The sequence below is a fragment of the Hydractinia symbiolongicarpus genome, chromosome 9 (genome assembly GCF_029227915.1).
Source record: "Hydractinia symbiolongicarpus strain clone_291-10 chromosome 9, HSymV2.1, whole genome shotgun sequence".
Taxonomy (NCBI): Eukaryota; Metazoa; Cnidaria; class Hydrozoa; order Anthoathecata; family Hydractiniidae; genus Hydractinia; species Hydractinia symbiolongicarpus.
The window spans coordinates 12,485,385-12,511,122 of NC_079883.1; the positions used below are offsets into that span (position 1 = coordinate 12,485,385).

The 25,738-nt window shown below is 43.9% G+C and overlaps 41 non-coding genes across 41 annotated transcripts; all 41 read left to right on the forward strand.

Moving 5' to 3' along the window:
- Nucleotides 1-118: 118 nt before the first annotated feature.
- Nucleotides 119-237, forward strand: LOC130658986 (5S ribosomal RNA). The gene has a single exon (XR_008986197.1). It is a non-coding gene; the product is annotated as a 5S ribosomal RNA (ribosomal RNA).
- Nucleotides 238-744: 507 nt separating this feature from the next.
- Nucleotides 745-863, forward strand: LOC130659312 (5S ribosomal RNA). Its single transcript, XR_008986524.1, has one exon. It is a non-coding gene; the product is annotated as a 5S ribosomal RNA (ribosomal RNA).
- A 506-nt stretch (nt 864-1,369) lies between these two features.
- LOC130659065 (5S ribosomal RNA) lies at nt 1,370-1,488 on the forward strand. The gene has a single exon (XR_008986276.1). It is a non-coding gene; the product is annotated as a 5S ribosomal RNA (ribosomal RNA).
- A 506-nt stretch (nt 1,489-1,994) lies between these two features.
- On the forward strand, nt 1,995-2,113 carry LOC130659188 (5S ribosomal RNA). Its single transcript, XR_008986400.1, has one exon. It is a non-coding gene; the product is annotated as a 5S ribosomal RNA (ribosomal RNA).
- A 506-nt stretch (nt 2,114-2,619) lies between these two features.
- On the forward strand, nt 2,620-2,738 carry LOC130659066 (5S ribosomal RNA). The gene has a single exon (XR_008986278.1). It is a non-coding gene; the product is annotated as a 5S ribosomal RNA (ribosomal RNA).
- Nucleotides 2,739-3,244: 506 nt separating this feature from the next.
- Nucleotides 3,245-3,363, forward strand: LOC130659425 (5S ribosomal RNA). Its single transcript, XR_008986636.1, has one exon. It is a non-coding gene; the product is annotated as a 5S ribosomal RNA (ribosomal RNA).
- A 506-nt stretch (nt 3,364-3,869) lies between these two features.
- Nucleotides 3,870-3,988, forward strand: LOC130658657 (5S ribosomal RNA). The gene has a single exon (XR_008985869.1). It is a non-coding gene; the product is annotated as a 5S ribosomal RNA (ribosomal RNA).
- A 505-nt stretch (nt 3,989-4,493) lies between these two features.
- Nucleotides 4,494-4,612, forward strand: LOC130659130 (5S ribosomal RNA). Its single transcript, XR_008986341.1, has one exon. It is a non-coding gene; the product is annotated as a 5S ribosomal RNA (ribosomal RNA).
- Nucleotides 4,613-5,118: 506 nt separating this feature from the next.
- On the forward strand, nt 5,119-5,237 carry LOC130659139 (5S ribosomal RNA). Its single transcript, XR_008986350.1, has one exon. It is a non-coding gene; the product is annotated as a 5S ribosomal RNA (ribosomal RNA).
- Nucleotides 5,238-5,743: 506 nt separating this feature from the next.
- Nucleotides 5,744-5,862, forward strand: LOC130658658 (5S ribosomal RNA). Its single transcript, XR_008985871.1, has one exon. It is a non-coding gene; the product is annotated as a 5S ribosomal RNA (ribosomal RNA).
- A 506-nt stretch (nt 5,863-6,368) lies between these two features.
- On the forward strand, nt 6,369-6,487 carry LOC130659037 (5S ribosomal RNA). The gene has a single exon (XR_008986249.1). It is a non-coding gene; the product is annotated as a 5S ribosomal RNA (ribosomal RNA).
- Nucleotides 6,488-6,991: 504 nt separating this feature from the next.
- Nucleotides 6,992-7,110, forward strand: LOC130658660 (5S ribosomal RNA). The gene has a single exon (XR_008985873.1). It is a non-coding gene; the product is annotated as a 5S ribosomal RNA (ribosomal RNA).
- A 506-nt stretch (nt 7,111-7,616) lies between these two features.
- On the forward strand, nt 7,617-7,735 carry LOC130658661 (5S ribosomal RNA). Its single transcript, XR_008985874.1, has one exon. It is a non-coding gene; the product is annotated as a 5S ribosomal RNA (ribosomal RNA).
- A 506-nt stretch (nt 7,736-8,241) lies between these two features.
- LOC130658852 (5S ribosomal RNA) lies at nt 8,242-8,360 on the forward strand. The gene has a single exon (XR_008986064.1). It is a non-coding gene; the product is annotated as a 5S ribosomal RNA (ribosomal RNA).
- A 506-nt stretch (nt 8,361-8,866) lies between these two features.
- On the forward strand, nt 8,867-8,985 carry LOC130659076 (5S ribosomal RNA). The gene has a single exon (XR_008986287.1). It is a non-coding gene; the product is annotated as a 5S ribosomal RNA (ribosomal RNA).
- Nucleotides 8,986-9,491: 506 nt separating this feature from the next.
- LOC130658662 (5S ribosomal RNA) lies at nt 9,492-9,610 on the forward strand. The gene has a single exon (XR_008985875.1). It is a non-coding gene; the product is annotated as a 5S ribosomal RNA (ribosomal RNA).
- A 506-nt stretch (nt 9,611-10,116) lies between these two features.
- On the forward strand, nt 10,117-10,235 carry LOC130658930 (5S ribosomal RNA). The gene has a single exon (XR_008986142.1). It is a non-coding gene; the product is annotated as a 5S ribosomal RNA (ribosomal RNA).
- A 506-nt stretch (nt 10,236-10,741) lies between these two features.
- LOC130658931 (5S ribosomal RNA) lies at nt 10,742-10,860 on the forward strand. Its single transcript, XR_008986143.1, has one exon. It is a non-coding gene; the product is annotated as a 5S ribosomal RNA (ribosomal RNA).
- A 506-nt stretch (nt 10,861-11,366) lies between these two features.
- Nucleotides 11,367-11,485, forward strand: LOC130658922 (5S ribosomal RNA). The gene has a single exon (XR_008986135.1). It is a non-coding gene; the product is annotated as a 5S ribosomal RNA (ribosomal RNA).
- Nucleotides 11,486-11,991: 506 nt separating this feature from the next.
- Nucleotides 11,992-12,110, forward strand: LOC130658808 (5S ribosomal RNA). The gene has a single exon (XR_008986020.1). It is a non-coding gene; the product is annotated as a 5S ribosomal RNA (ribosomal RNA).
- A 506-nt stretch (nt 12,111-12,616) lies between these two features.
- On the forward strand, nt 12,617-12,735 carry LOC130658663 (5S ribosomal RNA). The gene has a single exon (XR_008985876.1). It is a non-coding gene; the product is annotated as a 5S ribosomal RNA (ribosomal RNA).
- A 506-nt stretch (nt 12,736-13,241) lies between these two features.
- LOC130658968 (5S ribosomal RNA) lies at nt 13,242-13,360 on the forward strand. Its single transcript, XR_008986180.1, has one exon. It is a non-coding gene; the product is annotated as a 5S ribosomal RNA (ribosomal RNA).
- A 506-nt stretch (nt 13,361-13,866) lies between these two features.
- Nucleotides 13,867-13,985, forward strand: LOC130658665 (5S ribosomal RNA). Its single transcript, XR_008985877.1, has one exon. It is a non-coding gene; the product is annotated as a 5S ribosomal RNA (ribosomal RNA).
- Nucleotides 13,986-14,492: 507 nt separating this feature from the next.
- Nucleotides 14,493-14,611, forward strand: LOC130658666 (5S ribosomal RNA). The gene has a single exon (XR_008985878.1). It is a non-coding gene; the product is annotated as a 5S ribosomal RNA (ribosomal RNA).
- A 506-nt stretch (nt 14,612-15,117) lies between these two features.
- On the forward strand, nt 15,118-15,236 carry LOC130658667 (5S ribosomal RNA). The gene has a single exon (XR_008985879.1). It is a non-coding gene; the product is annotated as a 5S ribosomal RNA (ribosomal RNA).
- Nucleotides 15,237-15,742: 506 nt separating this feature from the next.
- On the forward strand, nt 15,743-15,861 carry LOC130658668 (5S ribosomal RNA). Its single transcript, XR_008985880.1, has one exon. It is a non-coding gene; the product is annotated as a 5S ribosomal RNA (ribosomal RNA).
- Nucleotides 15,862-16,367: 506 nt separating this feature from the next.
- On the forward strand, nt 16,368-16,485 carry LOC130659154 (5S ribosomal RNA). The gene has a single exon (XR_008986366.1). It is a non-coding gene; the product is annotated as a 5S ribosomal RNA (ribosomal RNA).
- A 506-nt stretch (nt 16,486-16,991) lies between these two features.
- Nucleotides 16,992-17,110, forward strand: LOC130658669 (5S ribosomal RNA). Its single transcript, XR_008985882.1, has one exon. It is a non-coding gene; the product is annotated as a 5S ribosomal RNA (ribosomal RNA).
- Nucleotides 17,111-17,616: 506 nt separating this feature from the next.
- Nucleotides 17,617-17,734, forward strand: LOC130659377 (5S ribosomal RNA). The gene has a single exon (XR_008986589.1). It is a non-coding gene; the product is annotated as a 5S ribosomal RNA (ribosomal RNA).
- A 506-nt stretch (nt 17,735-18,240) lies between these two features.
- Nucleotides 18,241-18,359, forward strand: LOC130659126 (5S ribosomal RNA). The gene has a single exon (XR_008986338.1). It is a non-coding gene; the product is annotated as a 5S ribosomal RNA (ribosomal RNA).
- A 506-nt stretch (nt 18,360-18,865) lies between these two features.
- LOC130658949 (5S ribosomal RNA) lies at nt 18,866-18,983 on the forward strand. Its single transcript, XR_008986162.1, has one exon. It is a non-coding gene; the product is annotated as a 5S ribosomal RNA (ribosomal RNA).
- Nucleotides 18,984-19,489: 506 nt separating this feature from the next.
- On the forward strand, nt 19,490-19,607 carry LOC130659206 (5S ribosomal RNA). The gene has a single exon (XR_008986417.1). It is a non-coding gene; the product is annotated as a 5S ribosomal RNA (ribosomal RNA).
- A 506-nt stretch (nt 19,608-20,113) lies between these two features.
- Nucleotides 20,114-20,232, forward strand: LOC130658670 (5S ribosomal RNA). Its single transcript, XR_008985883.1, has one exon. It is a non-coding gene; the product is annotated as a 5S ribosomal RNA (ribosomal RNA).
- A 506-nt stretch (nt 20,233-20,738) lies between these two features.
- LOC130658672 (5S ribosomal RNA) lies at nt 20,739-20,857 on the forward strand. The gene has a single exon (XR_008985885.1). It is a non-coding gene; the product is annotated as a 5S ribosomal RNA (ribosomal RNA).
- Nucleotides 20,858-21,363: 506 nt separating this feature from the next.
- LOC130658673 (5S ribosomal RNA) lies at nt 21,364-21,482 on the forward strand. Its single transcript, XR_008985886.1, has one exon. It is a non-coding gene; the product is annotated as a 5S ribosomal RNA (ribosomal RNA).
- Nucleotides 21,483-21,988: 506 nt separating this feature from the next.
- LOC130658674 (5S ribosomal RNA) lies at nt 21,989-22,107 on the forward strand. Its single transcript, XR_008985887.1, has one exon. It is a non-coding gene; the product is annotated as a 5S ribosomal RNA (ribosomal RNA).
- A 506-nt stretch (nt 22,108-22,613) lies between these two features.
- On the forward strand, nt 22,614-22,732 carry LOC130658892 (5S ribosomal RNA). Its single transcript, XR_008986105.1, has one exon. It is a non-coding gene; the product is annotated as a 5S ribosomal RNA (ribosomal RNA).
- Nucleotides 22,733-23,238: 506 nt separating this feature from the next.
- Nucleotides 23,239-23,357, forward strand: LOC130659024 (5S ribosomal RNA). The gene has a single exon (XR_008986236.1). It is a non-coding gene; the product is annotated as a 5S ribosomal RNA (ribosomal RNA).
- A 506-nt stretch (nt 23,358-23,863) lies between these two features.
- Nucleotides 23,864-23,982, forward strand: LOC130658823 (5S ribosomal RNA). Its single transcript, XR_008986036.1, has one exon. It is a non-coding gene; the product is annotated as a 5S ribosomal RNA (ribosomal RNA).
- A 506-nt stretch (nt 23,983-24,488) lies between these two features.
- LOC130659056 (5S ribosomal RNA) lies at nt 24,489-24,607 on the forward strand. Its single transcript, XR_008986268.1, has one exon. It is a non-coding gene; the product is annotated as a 5S ribosomal RNA (ribosomal RNA).
- Nucleotides 24,608-25,113: 506 nt separating this feature from the next.
- LOC130658676 (5S ribosomal RNA) lies at nt 25,114-25,232 on the forward strand. Its single transcript, XR_008985888.1, has one exon. It is a non-coding gene; the product is annotated as a 5S ribosomal RNA (ribosomal RNA).
- Nucleotides 25,233-25,738: the final 506 nt, after the last annotated feature.

Below are 25,738 nucleotides of genomic sequence, written 5' to 3' on the forward strand. Positions count from 1 at the left end.
TTGTACGGTCGAGTTACTAACGTTTGCAGTAATCACAGAGGTCAGTAACTCAAAGAAATTAAATAAAAAAATTTGATCACAACGTCAAAATAAATTGCACGTATTTGCCCCTACTAATGTCTACGGCCATACCACGATGAACACACCCGTTCTCGTCTGATCACGGAAGTTAAGCATCGTCGGGCCGGGATAGTACTTGGATGGGGGACCGCCTGGGAACTCCCGGTGTCATAGGCTTTTCATTTTCATTTGTTGCCTTTTCATTTCAATGGCGCTGTGATATATTTCTTGTTATAACAATTAAGGAACGTGGCGGTTGTTGAAAGTGTTTCCCATGACATTTTCCTACGACATTTTCAGGTGATAGTACGAGAAAAAAGAGCTTTCAAATGCATACAAACTCGGTCTATTGCCGATCATCCAATAACCCTGACGGAATGGCAAATAAAATAAAATTCCGCCGCCTTCCGAGGACTTATATCGCAATCACGTTTCGTAACAGCCAAGCGAGGTTTTACCTTAGCGTTTAAGTCACCACCGACATTTGGCCGCGCAACTATTCTAAGCTCATTCATTTTGACTTAAGGAGGGGGGCGAGCGCGGACGCAGGCCCCCACTACCAGAAATTGTACGGTCGAGTTACTGACGTTTGCAGTAATCGCAGAGGTCAGTAACTCAAAGAAATTAAATAAAAAAATTTGATCACAACGTCAAAATAAATTGCACGTATTTGCCCCTACTAATGTCTACGGCCATACCACGATGAACACACCCGTTCTCGTCTGATCACGCAAGTTAAGCATCGTCGGGCCGGGATAGTACTTGGATGGGGGACCACCTGCGAACTCCCGGTGTCGTAGTCTTTTCATTTTCATTTGTTGCCTTTTCATTTCAATGGCGCTGTGATATATTTCTTGTTATAACAATTAATGAACGTGGCGGTTGTTGAAAGTGTTTCCTATGACATTTTCCTACGACATTTTCAGGTGATAGTACGAGAAAAAAAAGCTTTCAAATGCATACAAACTCGATCTATTGCCGATCATCCAACAACCCTGACGGAATGGCAAATAAAATAAAATTCCGCCGCCTTCCGAAGACTTATATCGCAATCACGTTTCGTAACAGCCAAGCGAGGTTTTACCTTAGCGTTTAAGTCACCACCGACATTTGGCCGCGCAACTATTCTAAGCTCATTCATTTTGACTTAAGGAGGGGGCGAGCGCGGACGCAGGCCCCCACTACCAGAAATTGTACGGTCGAGTTACTGACGTTTGCAGTAATCGCAGAGGTCAGTAACTCAAAGAAATTAAATAAAAAAATTTGATCACAACGTCAAAATAAATTGCACGTATTTGCCCCTACTAATGTCTACGGCCATACCACGATGAACACACCCGTTCTCGTCTGATCACGGAAGTTAAGCATCGTCGGGCCGGGATAGTACTTGGATGGGGGACCGCCTGGGAACTCCCAGTGTCGTAGGCTTTTCATTTTCATTTGTTGCCTTTTCATTTCAATGGCCCTGTGATATATTTCTTGTTATAACAATTGAGGAACGTGGCGGTTGTTGAAAGTGTTTCCTATGACATTTTCCTACGACATTTTCAGGTGATAGTACGAGAAAAAAGAGCTTTCAAATGCATACAAACTCGATCTATTGCCGATCATTCAATAACCCTGACGGAATGGCAAATAAAATAAAATTCCGCCGCCTTCCGAGGACTTATATCGCAATCACGTTTCGTAACAGCCAAGCGAGGTTTTACCTTAGCGTTTAAGTCACCACCGACATTTGGCCGCGCAACTACTCTAAGCTCATTCATTTTGACTTAAGGAGGGGGCGAGCGCGGACGCAGGCCCCCACTACCAGAAATTGTACGGTCGAGTTACTGACGTTTGCAGTAATTGCAGAGGTCAGTAACTCAAAGAAATTAAATAAAAAAATATGATCACAACGTCAAAATAAATTGCACGTATTTGCCCCTACTAATGTCTACGGCCATACCACGATGAACACACCCGTTCTCGTCTGATCACGCAAGTTAAGCATCGTCGGGCCGGGATAGTACTTGGATGGGGGACCGCCTGGGAACTCCCGGTGTCGTAGTCTTTTCATTTTCATTTGTTGCCTCTTCATTTCAATGAAGCTGTGATATATTTCTTGTTATAACAATTAAGGAACGTGGCGGTTGTTGAAAGTGTTTCCTATGACATTTTCCTACGACATTTTCAGGTGATAGTACGAGAAAAAAAAGCTTTCAAATGCATACAAACTCGATCTATTGCCGATCATCCAACAACCCTGACGGAATGGCAAATAAAATAAAATTCCGCCGCCTTCCGAAGACTTATATCGCAATCACGTTTCGTAACAGCCAAGCGAGGTTTTACCTTAGCGTTTAAGTCACCACCGACATTTGGCCGCGCAACTATTCTAAGCTCATTCATTTTGACTTAAGGAGGGGGCGAGCGCGGACGCAGGCCCCCACTACCAGAAATTGTACGGTCGAGTTACTGACGTTTGCAGTAATCGCAGAGGTCAGTAACTCAAAGAAATTAAATAAAAAAATTTGATCACAACGTCAAAATAAATTGCACGTATTTGCCCCTACTAATGTCTACGGCCATACCACGATGAACACACCCGTTCTCGTCTGATCACGGAAGTTAAGCATCGTCGGGCCGGGATAGTACTTGGATGGGGGACCGCCTGGGAACTCCCAGTGTCGTAGGCTTTTCATTTTCATTTGTTGCCTTTTCATTTCAATGGCCCTGTGATATATTTCTTGTTATAACAATTGAGGAACGTGGCGGTTGTTGAAAGTGTTTCCTATGACATTTTCCTACGACATTTTCAGGTGATAGTACGAGAAAAAAGAGCTTTCAAATGCATACAAACTCGATCTATTGCCGATCATTCAATAACCCTGACGGAATGGCAAATAAAATAAAATTCCGCCGCCTTCCGAGGACTTATATCGCAATCACGTTTCGTAACAGCCAAGCGAGGTTTTACCTTAGCGTTTAAGTCACCACCGACATTTGGCCGCGCAACTATTCTAAGCTCATTCATTTTGACTTAAGGAGGGGGCGAGCGCGGACGCAGGCCCCCACTACCAGAAATTGTACGGTCGAGTTACTGACGTTTGCAGTAATTGCAGAGGTCAGTAACTCAAAGAAATTAAATAAAAAAATATGATCACAACGTCAAAATAAATTGCACGTATTTGCCCCTACTAATGTCTACGGCCATACCACGATGAACACACCCGTTCTCGTCTGATCACGCAAGTTAAGCATCGTCGGGCCGGGATAGTACTTGGATGGGGGACCGCCTGGGAACTCCCGATGTCGTACGCTTTTCATTTTCATTTGTTGCCTTTTCATTTCAATGGCGCTGTGATATATTTCTTGTTATAACAATTAAGGAACGTGGCGGTTGTTGAAAGTGTTTCCTATGACATTTTCCTACGACATTTTCAGGTGATAGTACGAGAAAAGAAAGCTTTCAAATGCATACAAACTCGATCTATTGCCGATCATCCAACAACCCTGACGGAATGGCAAATAAAATAAAATTCCGCCGCCTTCCGAGGACTTATATCGCAATCACGTTTCGTAACAGTCAAGCGAGGTTTTACCTTAGCGTTTAAGTCACCACCGACATTTGGCCGCGCAACTATTCTAAGCTCATTCATTTTGACTTAAGGAGGGGGCGAGCGCGGACGCAGGCCCCCACTACCAGAAATTGTACGGTCGAGTTACTGACGTTTGCAGTAATCGCAGAGGTCAGTAACTCAAAGAAATGAAATAAAAAAATTTGATCACAACGTCAAAATAAATTGCACGTATTTGCGCCTACTAATGTCTACGGCCATACCACGATGAACACACCCGTTCTCGTCTGATCACGGAAGTTAAGCATCGTCGGGCCGGGATAGTACTTGGATGGGGGACCGCCTGGGAACTCCCGGTGTCGTAGGCTTTTCATTTCATTTGTTGCCTTTTCATTTCAATGGCCCTGTGATATATTTCTTGTTATAACAATTAAGGAACGTGGCGGTTGTTGAAAGTGTTTCCTATGACATTTTCCTACGACATTTTCAGGTGATAGTACGAGAAAAAAGAGCTTTCAAATGCATACAAATTCGATCTATTGCCGATCATCGAATAACCCTGACGGAATGGCAAATAAAATAAAATTCCGCCGCCTTCCGAGGACTTATATCGCAATCACGTTTCGTAACAGCCAAGCGAGGTTTTACCTTAGCGTTTAAGTCACCACCGATATTTGGCCGCGCAACTATTCTAAGCTCATTCATTTTGACTTAAGGAGGGGGCGAGCGCGGACGCAGGCCCCCACTACCAGAAATTGTACGGTCGAGTTACTGACGTTTGCAGTAATCGTAGAGGTCAGTAACTCAAAGAAATTGAATAAAAAAATTTGATCACAACGTCAAAATAAATTGCACGTATTTGCCCCTACTAATGTCTACGGCCATACCACGATGAACACACCCGTTCTCGTCAGATCACGGAAGTTAAGCATCGTCGGGCCGGGATAGTACTTGGATGGGGGACCGCCTGGGATCTCCCGGTGTCGTAGGCTTTTCATTTTCATTTGTTGCCTTTTCATTTCAATGGCCCTGTGATATATTTCTTGTTATAACAATTGAGGAACGTGGCGGTTGTTGAAAGTGTTTCCTATGACATTTTCCTACGACATTTTCAGGTGATAGTACGAGAAAAAAGAGCTTTCAAATGCATACAAACTCGATCTATTGCCGATCATCCAATAACCCTGACGGAATGGCAAATAAAATAAAATTCCGCCGCCTTCCGAGGACTTATATCGCAATCACGTTTCGTAACAGCCAAGCGAGGTTTTACCTTAGCGTTTAAGTCACCACCGACATTTGGCCGCGCAACTATTCTAAGCTCATTCATTTTGACTTAAGGAGGGGGCGAGCGCGGACGCAGGCCCCCACTACCAGAAATTGTACGGTCGAGTTACTGACGTTTGCAGTAATCGCAGAGGTCAGTAACTCAAAGAAATTAAATAAAAAAATTTGATCACAACGTCAAAATAAATTACACGTATTTGCCCCTACTAATGTCTACGGCCATACCACGATGAACACACCCGTTCTCGTCTGATCACGCAAGTTAAGCATCGTCGGGCCGGGATAGTACTTGGATGGGGGACCGCCTGGGAACTCCCGGTGTCGTAGGCTTTTCATTTTCATTTGTTGCCTTTTCATTTCAATGGCGCTGTGATATATTTCTTGTTATAACAATTAAGGAACGTGGCGGTTGTTGAAAGTGTTTCCTATGAAATTTTCCTACGACATTTTCAGGTGATAGTACGAGAAAAAAAAGCTTTCAAATGCATACAAACTCGATCTATTGCCGATCATCCAATAACCCTGACGGAATGGCAAATAAAATAAAATTCCGCCGCCTTCCGAGGACTTATATCGCAATCACGTTTCGTAACAGCCAAGCGAGGTTTTACCTTAGCGTTTAAGTCACCACCGACATTTGGCCGCGCAACTATTCTAAGCTCATTCATTTTGACTTAAGGAGGGGGCGAGCGCGGACGCAGGCCCCCACTACCAGAAATTGTACGGTCGAGTTACTGACGTTTGCAGTAATCGCAGAGGTCAGTAACTCAAAGAAATTAAATAAAAAAATTTGATCACAACGTCAAAATAAATTGCACGTATTTGCCCCTACTAATGTCTACGGCCATACCACGATGAACACACCCGTTCTCGTCTGATCACGGAAGTTAAGCATCGTCGGGCCGGGATAGTACTTGGATGGGGGACCGCCTGGGAACTCCCGGTGTCGTAGGCTTTTCATTTTCATTTGTTGCCTTTTCATTTCAATGGCGCTGTGATATATTTCTTGTTATAACAATTAAGGAACGTGGCGGTTGTTGAAAGTGTTTCCTATGACATTTTCCTACGACATTTTCAGGTGATAGTACGAGAAAAAAGAGCTTTTAAATGCATACAAACTCGATCTATTGCCGATCATCCAATAACCCTGACGGAATGGCAAATAAAATAAAATTCCGCCGCTTTCCGAGGACTTATATCGCAATCACGTTTCGTAACAGCCAAGCGAGGTTTTACCTTAGCGTTTAAGTCACCACCGACATTTGGCCGCGCAACTATTCTAAGCTCATTCATTTTGACTTAAGGAGGGGGCGAGCGCGGACGCAGGCCCCCACTACCAGAAATTGTACGGTCGAGTTACTGACGTTTGCAGTAATCGCAGAGGTCAGTAACTCAAAGAAATTAAATAAAAAAATTTGATCACAACGTCAAAATAAATTGCACGTATTTGCCCCTACTAATGTCTACGGCCATACCACGATGAACACACCCGTTCTCGTCTGATCACGGAAGTTAAGCATCATCGGGCCGGGATAGTACTTGGATGGGGGACCGCCTGGGAACTCCCGGTGTCGTAGGCTTTCCATTTTCATTTGTTGCCTTTTCATTTCCATGGCGCTGTGATATATTTCTTGTTATAACAATTAAGGAACGTGGCGGTTGTTGAAAGTGTTTCCTATGACATTTTCCTACGACATTTTCAGGTGATAGTACGAGAAAAAAGAGCTTTCAAATGCATACAAACTCGATCTATTGCCGATCATGCAATAACCCTGACGGAATGGCAAATAAAATAAAATTCCGCCGCCTTCCGAGGAGTTATATCGCAATTACGTTTCGTAACAGCCAAGCGAGGTTTTACCTTAGCGTTTAAGTCACCACCCACATTTGGCCGCGCAACTATTCTAAGCTCATTCATTTTGACTTAAGGAGGGGCGAGCGCGGACGCAGGCCCCCACTACCAGAAATTGTACGGTCGAGTTACTGACGTTTGCAGTAATCGCAGAGGTCAGTATCTCAAAGAAAATAAATAAAAAAATTTGATCACAACGTCAAAATAAATTGCACGTATTTGCTTCACTAATGTCTACGGCCATACCACGATGAACACACCCGTTCTCGTCTGATCACGGAAGTTAAGCATCGTCGGGCCGGGATAGTACTTGGATGGGGGACCGCCTGGGAACTCCCGGTGTCGTAGGCTTTTCATTTTCATTTGTTGCCTTTTCATTTCAATGGCGCTGTGATATATTTCTTGTTATAACAATTAAGGAACGTGGCGGTTGTTGAAAGTGTTTCCTATGACATTTTCCTACGACATTTTCAGGTGATAGTACGAGAAAAAAGAGCTTTCAAATGCATACAAACTCGATCTATTGCCGATCATCCAATAACCCTGACGGAATGGCAAATAAAATAAAATTCCGCCGCCTTCCGAGGTCTGATATCGCAATCACGTTTCGTAACAGCCAAGCGAGGTTTTACCTTAGCGTTTAAGTCACCACCGACATTTGGCCGCGCAACTATTCTAAGCTCATTCATTTTGACTTAAGGAGGGGGCGAGCGCGGACACAGGCCCCCACTACCAGAAATTGTACGGTCGAGTTACTGACGTTTGCAGTAATCGCAGAGGTCAGTAACTCAAAGAAATTAAATAAAAAAATTTGATCACAACGTCAAAATAAATTGCACGTATTTGCCCCTACTAATGTCTACGGCCATACCACGATGAACACACCCGTTCTCGTCTGATCACGGAAGTTAAGCATCGTCGGGCCGGGATAGTACTTGGATGGGGGACCGCCTGGGAACTCCCGGTGTCGTAGGCTTTTCATTTTCATTTGTTGCCTTTTCATTTCAATGGCGCTGTGATATATTTCTTGTTATAACAATTAAGGAACGTGGCGGTTGTTGAAAGTGTTTCCTATGACATTTTCCTACGACATTTTCAGGTGATAATTCGAGAAAAAAGAGCTTTCAAATGCATACAAACTCGATCTATTGCCAATCATCCAATAACCCTGACGGAATGGCAAATAAAATAAAATTCCGCCGCCTTCCGAGGACTTATATCGCAATCACGTTTCGTAACAGCCAAGCGAGGTTTTACCTTAGCGTTTAAGTCACCACCGACATTTGGCCGCGAAACTATTCTAAGCTCATTCATTTTGACTTAAGGAGGGGGCAAGCGCGGACGCAGGCCCCCACTACCAGAAATTGTACGGTCGAGTTACTGACGTTTGCAATAATCGCAGAGGTCAGTAACTCAAAGAAATTAAATAAAAAAATTTGATCACAACGTCAAAATAAATTGCACGTATTTGCCTTTACTAATGTCTACGGCCATACCACGATGAACACACCCGTTCTCGTCTGATCACGGAAGTTAAGCATCGTCGGGCCGGGATAGTACTTGGATGGGGAACCGCCTGGGAACTCCCGGTGTCGTAGGCTTTACATTTTCATTTGTTGCCTTTTCATTTCAATGGCGCTGTGATATGTTTCTTGTTATAACAATTAAGGAACGTGGCGGTTGTTGAAAGTGTTTCCTATGACATTTTCCTACGACATTTTCAGGTGATAGTAGGAGAAAAAAGAGCTTTCAAATGCATACAAACTCGATCTATTGCCGATCATCCAATAACCCTGACGGAATGGCAAATAAAATAAAATTCCGCCGCCTTCCGAGGACTTATATCGCAATCACGTTTCGTAACAGCCAAGCGAGGTCTTACCTTAGCGTTTAAGTCACCACCGACATTTGGCCGCGCAACTATTCTAAGCTCATTCATTTTGACTTAAGGAGGGGGCGAGCGCGGACGCAGGCCCCCACTACCAGAAATTGTACGGTCGAGTTACTGACGTTTGCAGTAATCGCAGAGGTCAGTAACTCAAAGAAATTAAATAAAAAAATTTGATCACAACGTCAAAATAAATTGCACGTATTTGCCCCTACTAATGTCTACGGCCATACCACGATGAACACACCCGCTCTCGTCTGATCACGGAAGTTAAGCATCGTCGGGCCGGGATAGTACTTGGATGGGGGACCGCCTGGGAACTCCCGGTGTCGTAGGCTTTTCATTTTCATTTGTTGCCTTTTCATTTCAATGGCGCTGTGGTATATTTCTTGTTATAACAATTAAGGAACTTGGCGGTTGTTGAAAGTGTTTCCTATGACATTTTCCTACGACATTTTCAGGTGATAGTACGACAAAAAAGAGCTTTCAAATGCATACAAACTCGATCTATTGCCGATCATCCAATAACCCTGACGGAATGGCAAATAAAATAAAATTCCGCCGCCTTCCGAGGACTTATATCGCAATCACGTTTCGTAACAGCCAAGCGAGGTTTTACCTTAGCGTTTAAGTCACCACCGACATTTGGCCGCGCAACTATTCTAAGCTCATTCATTTTGACTTAAGGAGGGGGCGAGCGCGGACGCAGGCCCCCACTACCAGAAATTGTACGGTCGAGTTACTGACGTTTGCAGTAATCGCAGAGGTCAGTAACTCAAAGAAATTAAATAAAAAAATTTGAGCACAACGTCAAAATAAATTGCACGTATTTGCCCCTACTAATGTCTACGGCCATACCACGATGAACACACCCGTTCTCGTCTGATCACGGAAGTTAAGCATCGTCGGGCCGGGATAGTACTTGGATGGGGGACCGCCTGGGAACTCCCGGTGTCGTAGGCTTTTCATTTTCATTTGTTGCCTTTTCATTTCAATGGCGCTGTGATATATTTCTTGTTATAACAAATAAGGAACGTGGCGGTTGTTGAAAGTGTTTCCTATGACATTTTCCTACGACATTTTCAGGTGATAGTACGAGAAAAAAGAGCTTTCAAATGCATACAAACTCGATCTATTGCCGATCATACAATAACCCTGACGGAATGGCAAATAAAATAAAATTCCGCCGCCTTCCGAGGACTTATATCGCAATCACGTTTCGTAACAGCCAAGCGAGGTTTTACCTTAGCGTTTAAGTCACCACCGACATTTGGCCGCGCAACAATTCTAAGCTCATTCATTCTGACTTAAGGAGGGGGCGAGCGCGGACGCAGGCCCCCACTACCAGAAATTGTACGGTCGAGTTACTGACGTTTGCAGTAATCGCAGAGGTCAGTAACTCAAAGAAATTAAATAAAAAAATTTGATCACAACGTCAAAATAAATTGCACGTATTTGCCCCTACTAATGTCTACGGCCATACCACGATGAACACACCCGTTCTCGTCTGATCACGGAAGTTAAGCTTCGTCGGGCCGGGATAGTACTTGGATGGGGGACCGCCTGGGAACTCCCGGTGTCGTAGGCTTTTCATTTTCATTTGTTGCCTTTTCATTTCAATGGCGCTGTGATATATTTCTTGTTATAACAATTAAGGAACGTGGCGGTTGTTGAAAGTGTTTCCTATGACATTTTCCTACGACATTTTCAGGTGATAGTACGAGAAAAAAGAGCTTTCAAATGCATACAAACTCGATCTATTGCCGATCATCCAATAACCCTGACGGAATGGCAAATAAAGTAAAATTCCGCCGCCTTCCGAGGACTTATATCGCAATCACGTTTCGTAACAGCCAAGCGAGGTTTTACCTTAGCGTTTAAGTCACCACCGACATTTGGCCGCGCAACAATTCTAAGCTCATTCATTCTGACTTAAGGAGGGGGCGAGCGCGGACGCAGGCCCCCACTACCAGAAATTGTACGGTCGAGTTACTGACGTTTGCAGTAATCGCAGAGGTCAGTAACTCAAAGAAATTAAATAAAAAAATTTGATCACAACGTCAAAATAAATTGCACGTATTTGCCCCTACTAATGTCTACGGCCATACCACGATGAACACACCCGTTCTCGTCTGATCACGGAAGTTAAGCTTCGTCGGGCCGGGATAGTACTTGGATGGGGGACCGCCTGGGAACTCCCGGTGTCGTAGGCTTTTCATTTTCATTTGTTGCCTTTTCATTTCAATGGCGCTGTGATATATTTCTTGTTATAACAATTAAGGAACGTGGCGGTTGTTGAAAGTGTTTCCTATGACATTTTCCTACGACATTTTCAGGTGATAGTACGAGAAAAAAGAGCTTTCAAATGCATACAAACTCGATCTATTGCCGATCATCCAATAACCCTGACGGAATGGCAAATAAAGTAAAATTCCGCCGCCTTCCGAGGACTTATATCGCAATCACGTTTCGTAACAGCCAAGCGAGGTTTTACCTTAGCGTTTAAGTCACCACCGACATTTGGCCGCGCAACAAATCTAAGCTCATTCATTCTGACTTAAGGAGGGGGCCAGCGCGGACGCAGGCCCCCACTACCAGAAATTGTACGGTCGAGTTACTGACGTTTGCAGTAATCGCAGAGGTCAGTAACTCAAAGAAATTAAATAAAAAAATTTGATCACAACGTCAAAATAAATTGCACGTATTTGCCCCTACTAATGTCTACGGCCATACCACGATGAACACACCCGTTCTCGTCTGATCACGGAAGTTAAGCATCGTCGGGCCGGGATAGTACTTGGATGGGGGACCGCCTGGGAACTCCCGGTGTCGTTGGCTTTTCATTTTCATTTGTTGCCTTTTCATTTCAATAGCGCTGTGATATATTTCTTGTTATAACAATTAAGGAACGTGGCGGTTGTTGAAAGTGTTTCCTATGACATTTTCCTACGACATTTTCAGGTGATAGTACGAGAAAAAAGAGCTTTCAATTGCATACAAACTCGATCTATTGCCGATCATCCAATAACCCTGACGGAATGGCAAATAAAGTAAAATTCCGCCGCCTTCCGAGGACTTATATCGCAATCACGTTTCGTAACAGCCAAGCGAGGTTTTACCTTAGCGTTTAAGTCACCGCCGACATTTGGCCGCACAACTATTCTAAGCTCATTCATTTTGACTTAAGGAGGGGGCGAGCGCGGACGCAGGCCCCCACTACCAGAAATTGTACGGTCGAGTTACTGACGTTTGCAGTAATCGCAGAGGTCAGTAACTCAAAGAAATTAAATAAAAAAATTTGATCACAACGTCAAAATAAATTGCACGTATTTGCCCCTGCTAATGTCTACGGCCATACCACGATGAACACACCCGTTCTCGTCTGATCACGGAAGTTAAGCATCGTCGGGCCGGGTTAGTACTTGAATGGGGGACCGCCTGGGAACTCCCGGTGTCGTAGGCTTTTCATTTTCATTTGTTGCCTTTTCATTTCAATGGCGCTCTGATATATTTCTTGTTATAACAATTAAGGAACGTGGCGGTTGTTGAAAGTGTTTCCTATGACATTTTCCTACGACATTTTCAGGTGATAGTACGAGAAAAAAGAGCTTTCAAATGCATACAAACTCGATCTATTGCCGATCATCCAATAACCCTGACGGAATGGCAAATAAAATAAAATTCCGCCGCCTTCCGAGGACTTATATCGCAATCACGTTTCGTAACAGCCAAGCGAGGTTTTACCTTAGCGTTTAAGTCACCACCGACATTTGGCCGCGCAACTATTCTAAGCTCATTCATTTTGACTTAAGGAGGGGGCAAGCGCGGACGCAGGCCCCCACTACCAGAAATTGTACGGTCGAGTTACTGACGTTTGCAGTAATCGCAGAGGTCAGTAACTCAAAGAAATTAAATAAAAAAATTTGATCACAACGTCAAAATAAATTGCACGTATTTGCCCCTGCTATTGTCTACGGCCATACCACGATGAACACACCCGTTCTCGTCTGATCACGGAAGTTAAGCATCGTCGGGCCGGGATAGTACTTGGATGGGGGACCGCCTGGGAACTCCCGGTGTCGTAGGCTTTTCATTTTCATTTGTTGCCTTTTCATTTCAATGGCGCTGTGATATATTTCTTGTTATAACAATTAAGGAACGTGGCGGTTGTTGAAAGTGTTTCCTATGACATTTTCCTACGACATTTTCAGGTGATAGTACGAGAAAAAAGAGCTTTCAAATGCATACAAACTCGATCTATTGCCGATCATCCAATAACCCTGACGGAATGGCAAATAAAGTAAAATGCCGCCGCCTTTCGAGGACTTATATCGCAATCACGTTTCGTAACAGCCAAGCGAGGTTTTACCTTAGCGTTTAAGTCCTCACCGACATTTGGCCGCGCAACTATTCTAAGCTCATTCATTTTGACTTAAGGAGGGGGCGAGCGCGGACGCATGCCCCCACTACCAGAAATTGTACGGTCGAGTTACTGACGTTTGCAGTAATCTCAGAGGTCAGTAACTCAAAGAAATTAAATAAAAAAAATTGATCACAACGTCAAAATAAATTGCACGTATTTGCCCCTACTAATGTCTACGGCCATACCACGATGAACACACCCGTTCTCGTCTGATCACGGAAGTTAAGCATCGTCGGGCCGGGATAGTACTTGGATGGGGGACCGCCTGGGAACTCCCGGTGTCGTAGGATTTTCATTATCATTTGTTGCCTTTTCATTTCAATGGCGCTGTGATATATTTCTTGTTATAACAATTAAGGAACGTGGCGGTTGTTGAAAGTGTTTCCTATGACATTTTCCTACGACATTTTCAGGTGATAGTACGAGAAAAAAGAGCTTTCAAATGCATACAAACTCGATCTATTGCCGATCATCCAATAACCCTGACGGAATGGCAAATAAAGTAAAATGCCGCCGCCTTTCGAGGACTTATATCGCAATCACGTTTCGTAACAGCCAAGCGAGGTTTTACCTTAGCGTTTAAGTCACCACCGACATTTGGCCGCGCAACTATTCTAAGCTCATTCATTTTGACTTAAGGAGGGGGCGAGCGCGGACGCAGGCCCCCACTACCAGAAATTGTACGGTCGAGTTACTGACGTTTGCAGTAATCTCAGAGGTCAGTAACTCAAAGAAATTAAATAAAAAAATTTGATCACAACGTCAAAATAAATTGCACGTATTTGCCCCTACTAATGTCTACGGCCATACCACGATGAACACACCCGTTCTCGTCTGATCACGGAAGTTAAGCATCGTCGGGCCGGGATAGTACTTGGATGGGGGACCGCCTGGGAACTCCCGGTGTCGTAGGCTTTTCATTTTCATTTGTTGCCTTTTCATTTCATTGGCGCTGTGATATATTTCTTGTTATAACAATTAAGGAACGTGGCGGTTGTTGAAAGTGTTTCCTATGACATTTTCCTACGACATTTTCAGGTGATAGTACGAGAAAAAAGAGCTTTCAAATGCATACAAACTCGATCTATTGCCGATCATCCAATAACCCTGACGGAATGGCAAATAAAATAAAATTCCGCCGCCTTCCGAGGACTTATATTGCAATCACGTTTCGTAACAGCCAAGCGAGGTTTTACCTTAGCGTTTAAGTCACCACCGACATTTGGCCGCGCAACTATTCTAAGCTCATTCATTTTGACTTAAGGAGGGGGACGAGCGCGGACGCAGGCCCTTACTACCAGAAATTGTACGGTCGAGTTACTGATGTTTGCAGTAATCGCAGAGGTCAGTAACTCAAAGAAATTAAATAAAAAAATTTGATCACAACGTCAAAATAAATTGCACGTATTTGCCCCTACTAATGTCTACGGCCATACCACGATGAACACACCCGTTCTCGTCTGATCACGGAAGTTAAGCATCGTCGGGCCGGGATAGTACTTGGATGGGGGACCGCCTGGGAACTCCCGGTGTCGTAGGCTTTTCATTTTCAAATGTTGCCTTTTCATTTCAATGGCGCTGTGATATATTTCTTGTTATAACAATTAAGGAACGTGGCGGTTGTTGAAAGTGTTTCCTATGACATTTTCCTACGACATTTTCAGGTGATAGTACGAGAAAAAAGAGCTTTCAAATGCATACAAACTCAATCTATTGCCGATCATCCAATAACCCTGACGGAATGGCAAATAAAATAAAATTCCGCCGCCTTCCGAGGACTTATATCGCAATCACGTTTCGTAACAGCCAAGCGAGGTTTTACCTTAGCGTTTAAGTCACCACCGACATTTGGCCGCGCAACTATTCTAAGCTCATTTATTTTGACTTAAGGAGGGGACGAGCGCGGACGCAGGCCCCCACTACCAGAAATTGTACGGTCGAGTTACTGACGTTTGCAGTAATCGCAGAGGTCAGTAACTCAAAGAAATTAAATAAAAAAATTTGATCACAACGTCAAAATAAATTGCACGTATTTGCCCCTACTAATGTCTACGGCCATACCACGATGAACACACCCGTTCTCGTCTGATCACGGAAGTTAAGCATCGTCGGGCCGGGATAGTACTTGGATGGGGGACCGCCTGGGAACTCCCGGTGTCGTAGGCTTTTCATTTTCATTTGTTGCCTTTTCATTTCAATGGCGCTGTGATATATTTCATGTTATAACAATTAAGGAACGTGGCGGTTGTTGAAAGTGTTTCCTATAACATTTTCCTACGACATTTTCAGGTGATAGTAAGAGAAAAAAGAGCTTTCAAATGCATACAAACTCGATCTATTGCCGATCATCCAATAACCCTGACGGAATGGCAAATAAAATAAAATTCCGCCGCCTTCCGAGGACTTATATCGCAATCACGTTTCGTAACAGCCAAGCGAGGTTTTACCTTAGCGTTTAAGTCACCACCGACATTTGACCGCGCAACTATTCTAAGCTCATTCATTTTGACTTAAGGAGGGGGCGAGCGCGGACGCAGGCCCCCACTACCAGAAATTGTACGGTCGAGTTACTGACGTTTGCAGTAATCGCAGAGGTCAGTAACTCAAAGAAATTAAATAAAAAAATTTGATCACAACGTCAAAATAAATTGCACGTATTTGCCCCTACTAATGTCTACGGCCATACCACGATGAACACACCCGTTCTCGTCTGATCACGGAAGTTAAGCATCGTCGGGCCGGGATAGTACTTGGATGGGGGACCGCCTGGGAACTCCCGGTGTCGTAGGCTTTTCATTTTCATTTGTTGCCTTTTCATTTCAATGGCGCTGTGATATATTTCTTGTTATAACAATTAAAGAACGTGGCGGTTGTTGAAAGTGTTTCCTATGACATTTTCCTACGACATTTTCAGGTGATAGTACGAGAAAAAAGAGCTTTCAAATGCACACAAACTCGATCTATTGCCGATCATCCAATAACCCTGACGGAATGGCAAATAAAATAAAATTCCGCCGCCTTCCGAGGACTTATATCGCAATCACGTTTCTTAACAGCCAAGCAAGGTTTTACCTTAGCGTTTAAGTCACCACCAACATTTGGCCGCGCAACTATTCTAAGCTCATTCATTTTGACTTAAGGAGGGGGCGAGCGCGGACGCAGGCCCCCACTACCAGAAATTGTACGGTCGAGTTACTGACGTTTGCAGTAATCGCAGAGGTCAGTAACTCAAAGAAATTAAATAAAAAAATTTGATCACAACGTCAAAATAAGTTGCACGTATTTGCCCCTACTAATGTCTACGGCCATACCACGATGAACACACCCGTTCTCGTCTGATCACGGAAGTTAAGCATCGTCGGGCCGGGATAGTACTTGGATGGGGGACTGCCTGGGAACTCCGGTGTCGTAGGCTTTTCATTTTCATTTGTTGCCTTTTCATTTCAATGGCGCTGTGATAAATTTCTTGTTATAACAATTAAGGAACGTGGCGGTTGTTGAAAGTGTTTCCTATGACATTTTCCTACGACATTTTCAGGTGATAGTACGAGAAAAAAGAGCTTTCAAATGCATACAAACTCGATCTATTGCCGATCATCCAATAACCCTGACGGAATGGCAAATAAAATAAAATTCCGCCGCCTTCCGAGGACTTATATCGCAATCACGTTTCGTAACAGCCAAGCGAGGTTTTACCTTAGCGTTTAAGTAACCACCGACATTTGGCCGCACAACTATTCTAAGCTCATTCATTTTGACTTAAGGAGGGGCCGAGCGCGGACGCAGGCCCCCACTACCAGAAATTGTACGGTCGAGTTACTGATGTTTGCAGTAATCGCAGAGGTCAGTAACTCAAAGAAATTAAATAAAAAAATTTGATCACAACGTCAAAATAAATTGCACGTATTTGCCCCTACTAATGTCTACGGCCATACCACGATGAACACACCCGTTCTCGTCTGATCACGGAAGTTAAGCATCGTCGGGCCGGGATAGTACTTGGATGGGGGACCGCCTGGGAACTCCCGGTGTCGTAGGCTTTTCATTTTCAAATGTTGCCTTTTCATTTCAATGGCGCTGTGATATATTTCTTGTTATAACAATTAAGGAACGTGGCGGTTGTTGAAAGTGTTTCCTATGACATTTTCCTACGACATTTTCAGGTGCTAGTACGAGAAAAAAGAGCTTTCAAATGCATACAAACTCAATCTATTGCCGATCATCCAATAACCCTGACGGAATGGCAAATAAAATAAAATTCCGCCGCCTTCCGAGGACTTATATCGCAATCACGTTTCTTAACAGCCAAGCAAGGTTTTACCTTAGCGTTTAAGTCACCACCAACATTTGGCCGCGCAACTATTCTAAGCTCATTCATTTTGACTTAAGGAGGGGGCGAGCGCGGACGCAGGCCCCCACTACCAGAAATTGTACGGTCGAGTTACTGACGTTTGCAGTAATCGCAGAGGTCAGTAACTCAAAGAAATTAAATAAAAAAATTTGATCACAACGTCAAAATAAGTTGCACGTATTTGCCCCTACTAATGTCTACGGCCATACCACGATGAACACACCCGTTCTCGTCTGATCACGGAAGTTAAGCATCGTCGAGCCGGGATAGTACTTGGATGGGGGACTGCCTGGGAACTCCGGTGTCGTAGGCTTTTCATTTTCATTTGTTGCCTTTTCATTTCAATGGCGCTGTGATAAATTTCTTGTTATAACAATTAAGGAACGTGGCGGTTGTTGAAAGTGTTTCCTATGACATTTTCCTACGACATTTTCAGGTGATAGTACGAGAAAAAAGAGCTTTCAAATGCATACAAACTCGATCTATTGCCGATCATCCAATAACCCTGACGGAATGGCAAATAAAATAAAATTCCGCCGCCTTCCGAGGACTTATATCGCAATCACGTTTCGTAACAGCCAAGCGAGGTTTTACCTTAGCGTTTAAGTAACCACCGACATTTGGCCGCGCAACTATTCTAAGCTCATTCATTTTGACTTAAGGAGGGGCCGAGCGCGGACGCAGGCCCCCACTACCAGAAATTGTACGGTCGAGTTACTGACGTTTGCAGTAATCGCAGAGGTCAGTAACTCAAAGAAATTAAATAAAAAAATTTGATCACAACGTCAAAATAAATTGCACGTATTTGCCACTACTAATGTCTACGGCCATACCACGATGAACACACCCGTTCTCGTCTAATCACGGAAGTTAAGCATCGTCGGGCCGGGATAGTACTTGGATGGGGGACCGCCTGGGAACTCCCGGTGTCGTAGGCTTTTCATTTTCATTTGTTGCCTTTTCATTTCAATGGCGCTGTGATATATTTCTTGTTATAACAATTAAGGAACGTGGCGGTTGTTGAAAGTGTTTCCTATGACATTTTCCTACGACATTTTCAGGTGATAGTACGAGAAAAAAGAGCTTTCAAATGCACACAAACTCGATCTATTGCCGATCATCCAATAACCCTGACGGAATGGCAAATAAAATAAAATTCCGCCGCCTTCCGAGGACTTATATCGCAATCACGTTTCTTAACAGCCAAGCAAGGTTTTACCATAGCGTTTAAGTCACCACCGACATTTGGCCGCGCAACTATTCTAAGCTCATTCATTTTGACTTAAGGAGGGGGCGAGCGCGGACGCAGGCCCCCACTACCAGAAATTGTACGGTCGAGTTACTGACGTTTGCAGTAATCGCAGAGGTCAGTAACTCAAAGAAATTAAATAAAAAAATTTGATCACAACGTCAAAATAAATTGCACGTATTTGCCCCTACTAATGTCTACGGCCATACCACGATGAACACACCCGTTCTCGTCTGATCACGGAAGTTAAGCATCGTCGGGCCGGTATAGTACTTGGATGGGGGACCGCCTGGGAACTCCGGTGTCGTAGGCTTTTCATTTTCATTTGTTGCCTTTTCATTTCAATGGCGCTGTGATAAATTTCTTGTTATAACAATTAAGGAACGTGGCGGTTGTTGAAAGTGTTTCCTATGACATTTTCCTACGACATTTTCAGGTGATAGTACGAGAAAAAAGAGCTTTCAAATGCATACAATCTCGATCTATTGCCGATCATCCAATAACCCTGACGGAATGGCAAATAAAATAAAATTCCGCCGCCTTCCGAGGACTTATATCGCAATCACGTTTCGTAACAGCCAAGCGAGGTTTTACCTTAGCGTTTAAGTAACCACCGACATTTGGCCGCGCAACTATTCTAAGCTCATTCATTTTGACTTAAGGAGGGGCCGAGCGCGGACGCAGGCCCCCACTACCAGAAATTGTACGGTCGAGTTACTGACGTTTGCAGTAATCGCAGAGGTCAGTAACTCAAAGAAATTAAATAAAAAAATTTGATCACAACGTCAAAATAAATTGCACGTATTTGCCCCTGCTAATGTCTACGGCCATACCACGATGAACACACCCGTTCTCGTCTGATCACGGAAGTTAAGCATCGTCGGGCCGGGATAGTACTTGGATGGGGACCGCCTGGGAACTCCCGGTGTCGTAGGCTTTTCATTTTCATTTGTTGCCTTTTCATTTCAATGGCGCTGTGATATATTTCTTGTTATAACAATTAAGGAACGTGGCGGTTGTTGAAAGTGTTTCCTATGACATTTTCCTACGACATTTTCAGGTGATAGTACGAGAAAAAAGAGCTTTCAAATGCATACAAACTCGATCTATTGCCGATCATCCAATAACCCTGACGAAATGGCAAATAAAATAAAATTCCGCCGCCTTCCGAGGACTTATATCGCAATCACGTTTCGTAACAGACAAGCGAGGTTTTACCTTAGCGTTTAAGTCACCACCAACATTCGGCCGCGCAACTATTCTAAGCTCATTCATTTTGACTTAAGGAGGGGGCGAGCGCGGACGCAGGCCCCCACTACCAGAAATTGTACGGTCGAGTTACTGACGTTTGCAGTAATCGCAGAGGTCAGTAACTCAAAGAAATTAAATAAAAAAATTTGATCACAACGTCAAAATAAATTGCACGTATTTGCCCCTACTAATGTCTACGGCCATACCACGATGAACACACCCGTTCTCGTCTGATCACGGAAGTTAAGCATCGTCGGGCCGGGATAGTACTTGGATGGGGGACCGCCTGGGAACTCCCGGTGTCGTAGGCTTTTCATTTTCATTTGTTGCCTTTTCATTTCAATGGCGCTGTGATATATTTCTTGTTATAACAATTAAGGAACGTGGCGGTTGTTGAAAGTGTTTCCTATGACATTTTCCTACGACATTTTCAGGTGATAGTACGAGAAAAAAGAGCTTTCAAATGCATACAAACTCGATCTATTGCCGATCATCCAATAACCCTGACGGAATGGCAAATAAAATAAAATTCCGCCGCCTTCCGAGGACTTATATCGCAATCACGTTTCGTAACAGCCAAGCGAGGTTTTCCCTTAGCGTTTAAGTCACCACCGACATTTGGCCGCGCAACTATTCTAAGCTCATTCATTTTGACTTAAGGAGGGGGCGAGCGCGGACGCAGGCCCCCACTACCAGAAATTGTACGGTCGAGTTACTGACGTTTGCAGTAATCGCAGAGGTCAGTAACTCAAAGAAATTAAATAAAAAAATTTGATCACAACGTCAAAATAAATTGCACGTATTTGCCCCTACTAATGTCTACGGCCATACCACGATGAACACACCCGTTCTCGTCTGATCACGGAAGTTAAGCATCGTCGGGCCGGGATAGTACTTGGATGGGGGACCGCCTGGGAACTCCCGGTGTCGTAGGCTTTTCATTTTCATTTGTTGCCTTTTCATTTCAATGGCGCTGTGATATATTTCATGTTATAACAATTAAGGAACGTGGCGGTTGTTGAAAGTGTTTCCTATAACATTTTCCTACGACATTTTCAGGTGATAGTAAGAGAAAAAAGAGCTTTCAAATGCATACAAACTCGATCTATTGCCGATCATCCAATAACCCTGACGGAATGGCAAATAAAATAAAATTCCGCCGCCTTCCGAGGACTTATATCGCAATCACGTTTCGTAACAGCCAAGCGAGGTTTTACCTTAGCGTTTAAGTCACCACCGACATTTGACCGCGCAACCATTCTAAGCTCATTCATTTTGACTTAAGGAGGGGGCGAGCGCGGACGCAGGCCCCCACTACCAGAAATTGTACGGTCGAGTTACTGACGTTTGCAGTAATCGCAGAGGTCAGTAACTCAAAGAAATTAAATAAAAAAATTTGATCACAACGTCAAAATAAATTGCACGTATTTGCCCCTACTAATGTCTACGGCCATACCACGATGAACACACCCGTTCTCGTCTGATCACGGAAGTTAAGCATCGTCGGGCCGGGATAGTACTTGGATGGGGGACCGCCTGGGAACTCCCGGTGTCGTAGGCTTTTCATTTTCATTTGTTGCCTTTTCATTTCAATGGCGCTGTGATATATTTCTTGTTATAACAATTAAAGAACGTGGCGGTTGTTGAAAGTGTTTCCTATGACATTTTCCTACGACATTTTCAGGTGATAGTACGAGAAAAAAGAGCTTTCAAATGCACACAAACTCGATCTATTGCCGATCATCCAATAACCCTGACGGAATGGCAAATAAAATAAAATTCCGCCGCCTTCCGAGGACTTATATCGCAATCACGTTTCTTAACAGCCAAGCAAGGTTTTACCTTAGCGTTTAAGTCACCACCGACATTTGGCCGCGCAACTATTCTAAGCTCATTCATTTTGACTTAAGGAGGGGGCGAGCGCGGACGCAGGCCCCCACTACCAGAAATTGTACGGTCGAGTTACTGACGTTTGCAGTAATCGCAGAGGTCAGTAACTCAAAGAAATTAAATAAAAAAATTTGATCACAACGTCAAAATAAGTTGCACGTATTTGCCCCTACTAATGTCTACGGCCATACCACGATGAACACACCCGTTCTCGTCTGATCACGGAAGTTAAGCATCGTCGGGCCGGGATAGTACTTGGATGGGGGACCGCCTGGGAACTCCCGGTGTCGTAGGCTTTTCATTTTCATTTGTTGCCTTTTCATTTCAATGGCGCTGTGATATATTTCTTGTTATAACAATTAAGGAACGTGGCGGTTGTTGAAAGTGTTTCCTATGACATTTTCCTACGACATTTTCAGGTGATAGTACGAGAAAAAAGAGCTTTCAAATGCATACAAACTCGATCTATTGCCGATCATCCAATAACCCTGACGGAATGGCAAATAAAATAAAATTCCGCCGCCTTCCGAGGACTTATATCGCAATCACGTTTCGTAACAGCCAAGCGAGGTTTTACCTTAGCGTTTAAGTCACCACCGACATTTGGCCGCGCAACTATTCTAAGCTCATTCATTTTGACTTAAGGAGGGGGCGAGCGCGGACGCAGGCCCCCACTACCAGAAATTGTACGGTCGAGTTACTGACGTTTGCAGTAATCGCAGAGGTCAGTAAATCAAAGAAATTAAATAAAAAAATTTGATCACAACGTCAAAATAAATTGCACGTATTTGCCCCTACTAATGTCTACGACCATACCACGATGAACACACCCGTTCTTGTCTGATCACGGAAGTTAAGCATCGTCGGGCCGGGATAGTACTTGGATGGGGGACCGCCTGGGAACTCCCGGTGTCGTAGGCTTTTCATTTTCATTTGTTGCCTTTTCATTTCAATGGCGCTGTGATATATTTCTTGTTATAACAATTAAGGAACGTGGCGGTTGTTGAAAGTGTTTCCTATGACATTTTCCTACGACATTTTCAGGTGATAGTACGAGAAAAAAGAGCTTTCAAATGCATACAAACTCGATCTATTGCCGATCATCCAATAACCCTGACGGAATGGCAAATAAAATAAAATTCCGCCGCCTTCCGAGGACTTATATCGCAATCACGTTTCGTAACAGCCAAGCGAGGTTTTACCTTAGCGTTTAAGTCACCACCGACATTTGGCCGCGCAACTATTCTAAGCTCATTCATTTTGACTTAAGGAGGGGGCGAGCGCGGACGCAGGCCCCCACTACCAGAAATTGTACGGTCGAGTTACTGACGTTTGCAGTAATCGCAGAGGTCAGTAACTCAAAGAAATTAAATAAAAAAATTTGATCACAACGTCAAAATAAATTGCACGTATTTGCCCCTACTAATGTCTACGGCCATACCACGATGAACACACCCGTTCTCGTCTGATCACGGAAGTTAAGCATCGTCGGGCCGAGATAGTACTTGGATGGGGGACCGCCTGGGAACTCCCGGTGTCGTAGGCTTTTCATTTTCATTTGTTGCCTTTTCATTTCAATGGCGCTGTGATATATTTCTTGTCATAACAATTAAGGAACGTGGCGGTTGTTGAAAGTGTTTCCTATGACATTTTCCTACGACATTTTCAGGTGATAGTACGAGAAAAAAGAGCTTTCAAATGCATACAAACTCGATCTATTGCCGATCATCCAATAACCCTGACGGAATGGCAAATAAAATAAAATTCCGCCGCCTTCCGAGGACTTATATCGCAATCACGTTTCGTAACAGCCAAGCGAGGTTTTACCTTAGCGTTTAAGTCACCACCGACATTTGGCCGCGCAACTATTCTAAGCTCATTCATTTTGACTTAAGGAGGGGGCGAGCGCGGACGCAGGCCCCCACTACCAGAAATTGTACGGTCGAGTTACTGACGTTTGCAGTAATCGCAGAGGTCAGTAACTCAAAGAATATAAATAAAAAAATTTGATCACAACGTCAAAATAAATTGAACGTATTTGCCCCTACAAATGTCTACGGCCATACCACGATGAACACACCCGTTCTCGTCGGATCACGGAAGTTAAGCATCGTCGGGCCGGGATAGTACTTGGATGGGGGACCGCCTGGGAACTCCCGGTGTCGTAGGCTTTTCATTTTCATTTGTTGCCTTTTCATTTCAATGGCACTGTGATATATTTCTTGTTATAACAATTAAGGAACGTGGCGGTTGTTGAAAGTGTTTCCTATGACATTTTCCTACGACATTTTCAGGTGATAGTACGAGAAAAAAGAGCTTTCAAATGCATACAAACTCGATCTATTGCCGATCATCCAATAACCCTGACGGAATGGCAAATAAAATAAAATTCCGCCGCCTTCCGAGGACTTATATCGCAATCACGTTTCGTAACAGCCAAGCGAGGTTTTACCTTAGCGTTTAAGTCACCACCGACATTTGGCCGCGCAACTATTCTAAGCTCATTCATTTTGACTTAAGGAGGGGGCGAGCGCGGACGCAGGGCCCCACTACCAGAAATTGTACGGTCGAGTTACTGACGTTTGCAGTAATCGCAGAGGTCAGTAACTCAAAGAAATTAAATAAAAAAATTTGATCACAACGTCAAAATAAATTGCACGTATTTGCCCCTACTAATGTCTACGGCCATACCACGATGAACACACCCGTTCTCGTCTGATCACAGAAGTTAAGCATCGTCGGGCCGGGATAGTACTTGGATGGGGGACCGCCTGGGAACTCCCGGTGTCGTAGGCTTTTCATTTTCATTTGTTGCCTTTTCATTTCAATGGCGCTGTGATATATTTCTTGTAATAACAATTAAGGAACGTGGCGGTTGTTGAAAGTGTTTCCTATGACATTTTCCTACGACATTTTCAGGTGATAGTACGAGAAGAAAGAGCTTTCAAATGCATACAAACTCGATCTATTGCCGATCATCCAATAACCCTGACGGAATGGCAAATAAAATAAAATTCCGCCGCCTTCCGAGGACTTATATCGCAATCACGTTTCGTAACAGCCAAGCGAGGTTTTACCTTAGCGTTTAAGTCACCACCGACATTTGGCCGCGCAACTATTCTAAGCTCATTCATTTTGACTTAAGGAGGGGGCGAGCGCGGACGCAGGCCCCCACTACCAGAAATTGTACGGTCGAGTTACTGACGTTTGCAGTAATCGCAGAGGTCAGTAACTCAAAGAAATTAAATAAAAAAATTTGATCACAACGTCAAAATAAATTGCACGTATTTGCCCCTACTAATGTCTACGGCCATACCACGATGAACACACCCGTTCTCGTCTGATCACGGAAGTTAAGCATCGTCGGGCCGGGATAGTACTTGGATGGGGGACCGCCTGGGAACTCCCGGTGTCGTAGGCTTTTCATTTTCATTTGTTGCCTTTTCATTTCAATGGCGCTGTGATATATTTCTTGTTATAACAATTAAGGAACGTGGCGGTTGTTGAAAGTGTTTCCTATGACATTTTCCCACGACATTTTCAGGTGATAGTACGAGAAAAAAGAGCTTTCAAATGCATACAAACTCGATCTATTGCCGATCATCCAATAACACTAACGAAATGGCAAATAAAATAAAATTCCGCCGCCTTCCGAGGACTTATATCGCAATCACGTTTCGTAACAGCCAAGCGAGGTTTTACCTTGGCGTTTAAGTCACCACCGACATTTGGCCGCGCAACTATTCTAAGCTCATTCATTTTGACTTAAGGAGGGGGCGAGCGCGGACGCAGGCCCCCACTACCAGAAATTGTACGGTCGAGTTACTGACGTTTGCAGTAATCGCAGAGGTCAGTAACTCAAAGAAATTAAATAAAAAAATTTGATCACAACGTCAAAATAAATTGCACGTATTTGCCCCAACTAAT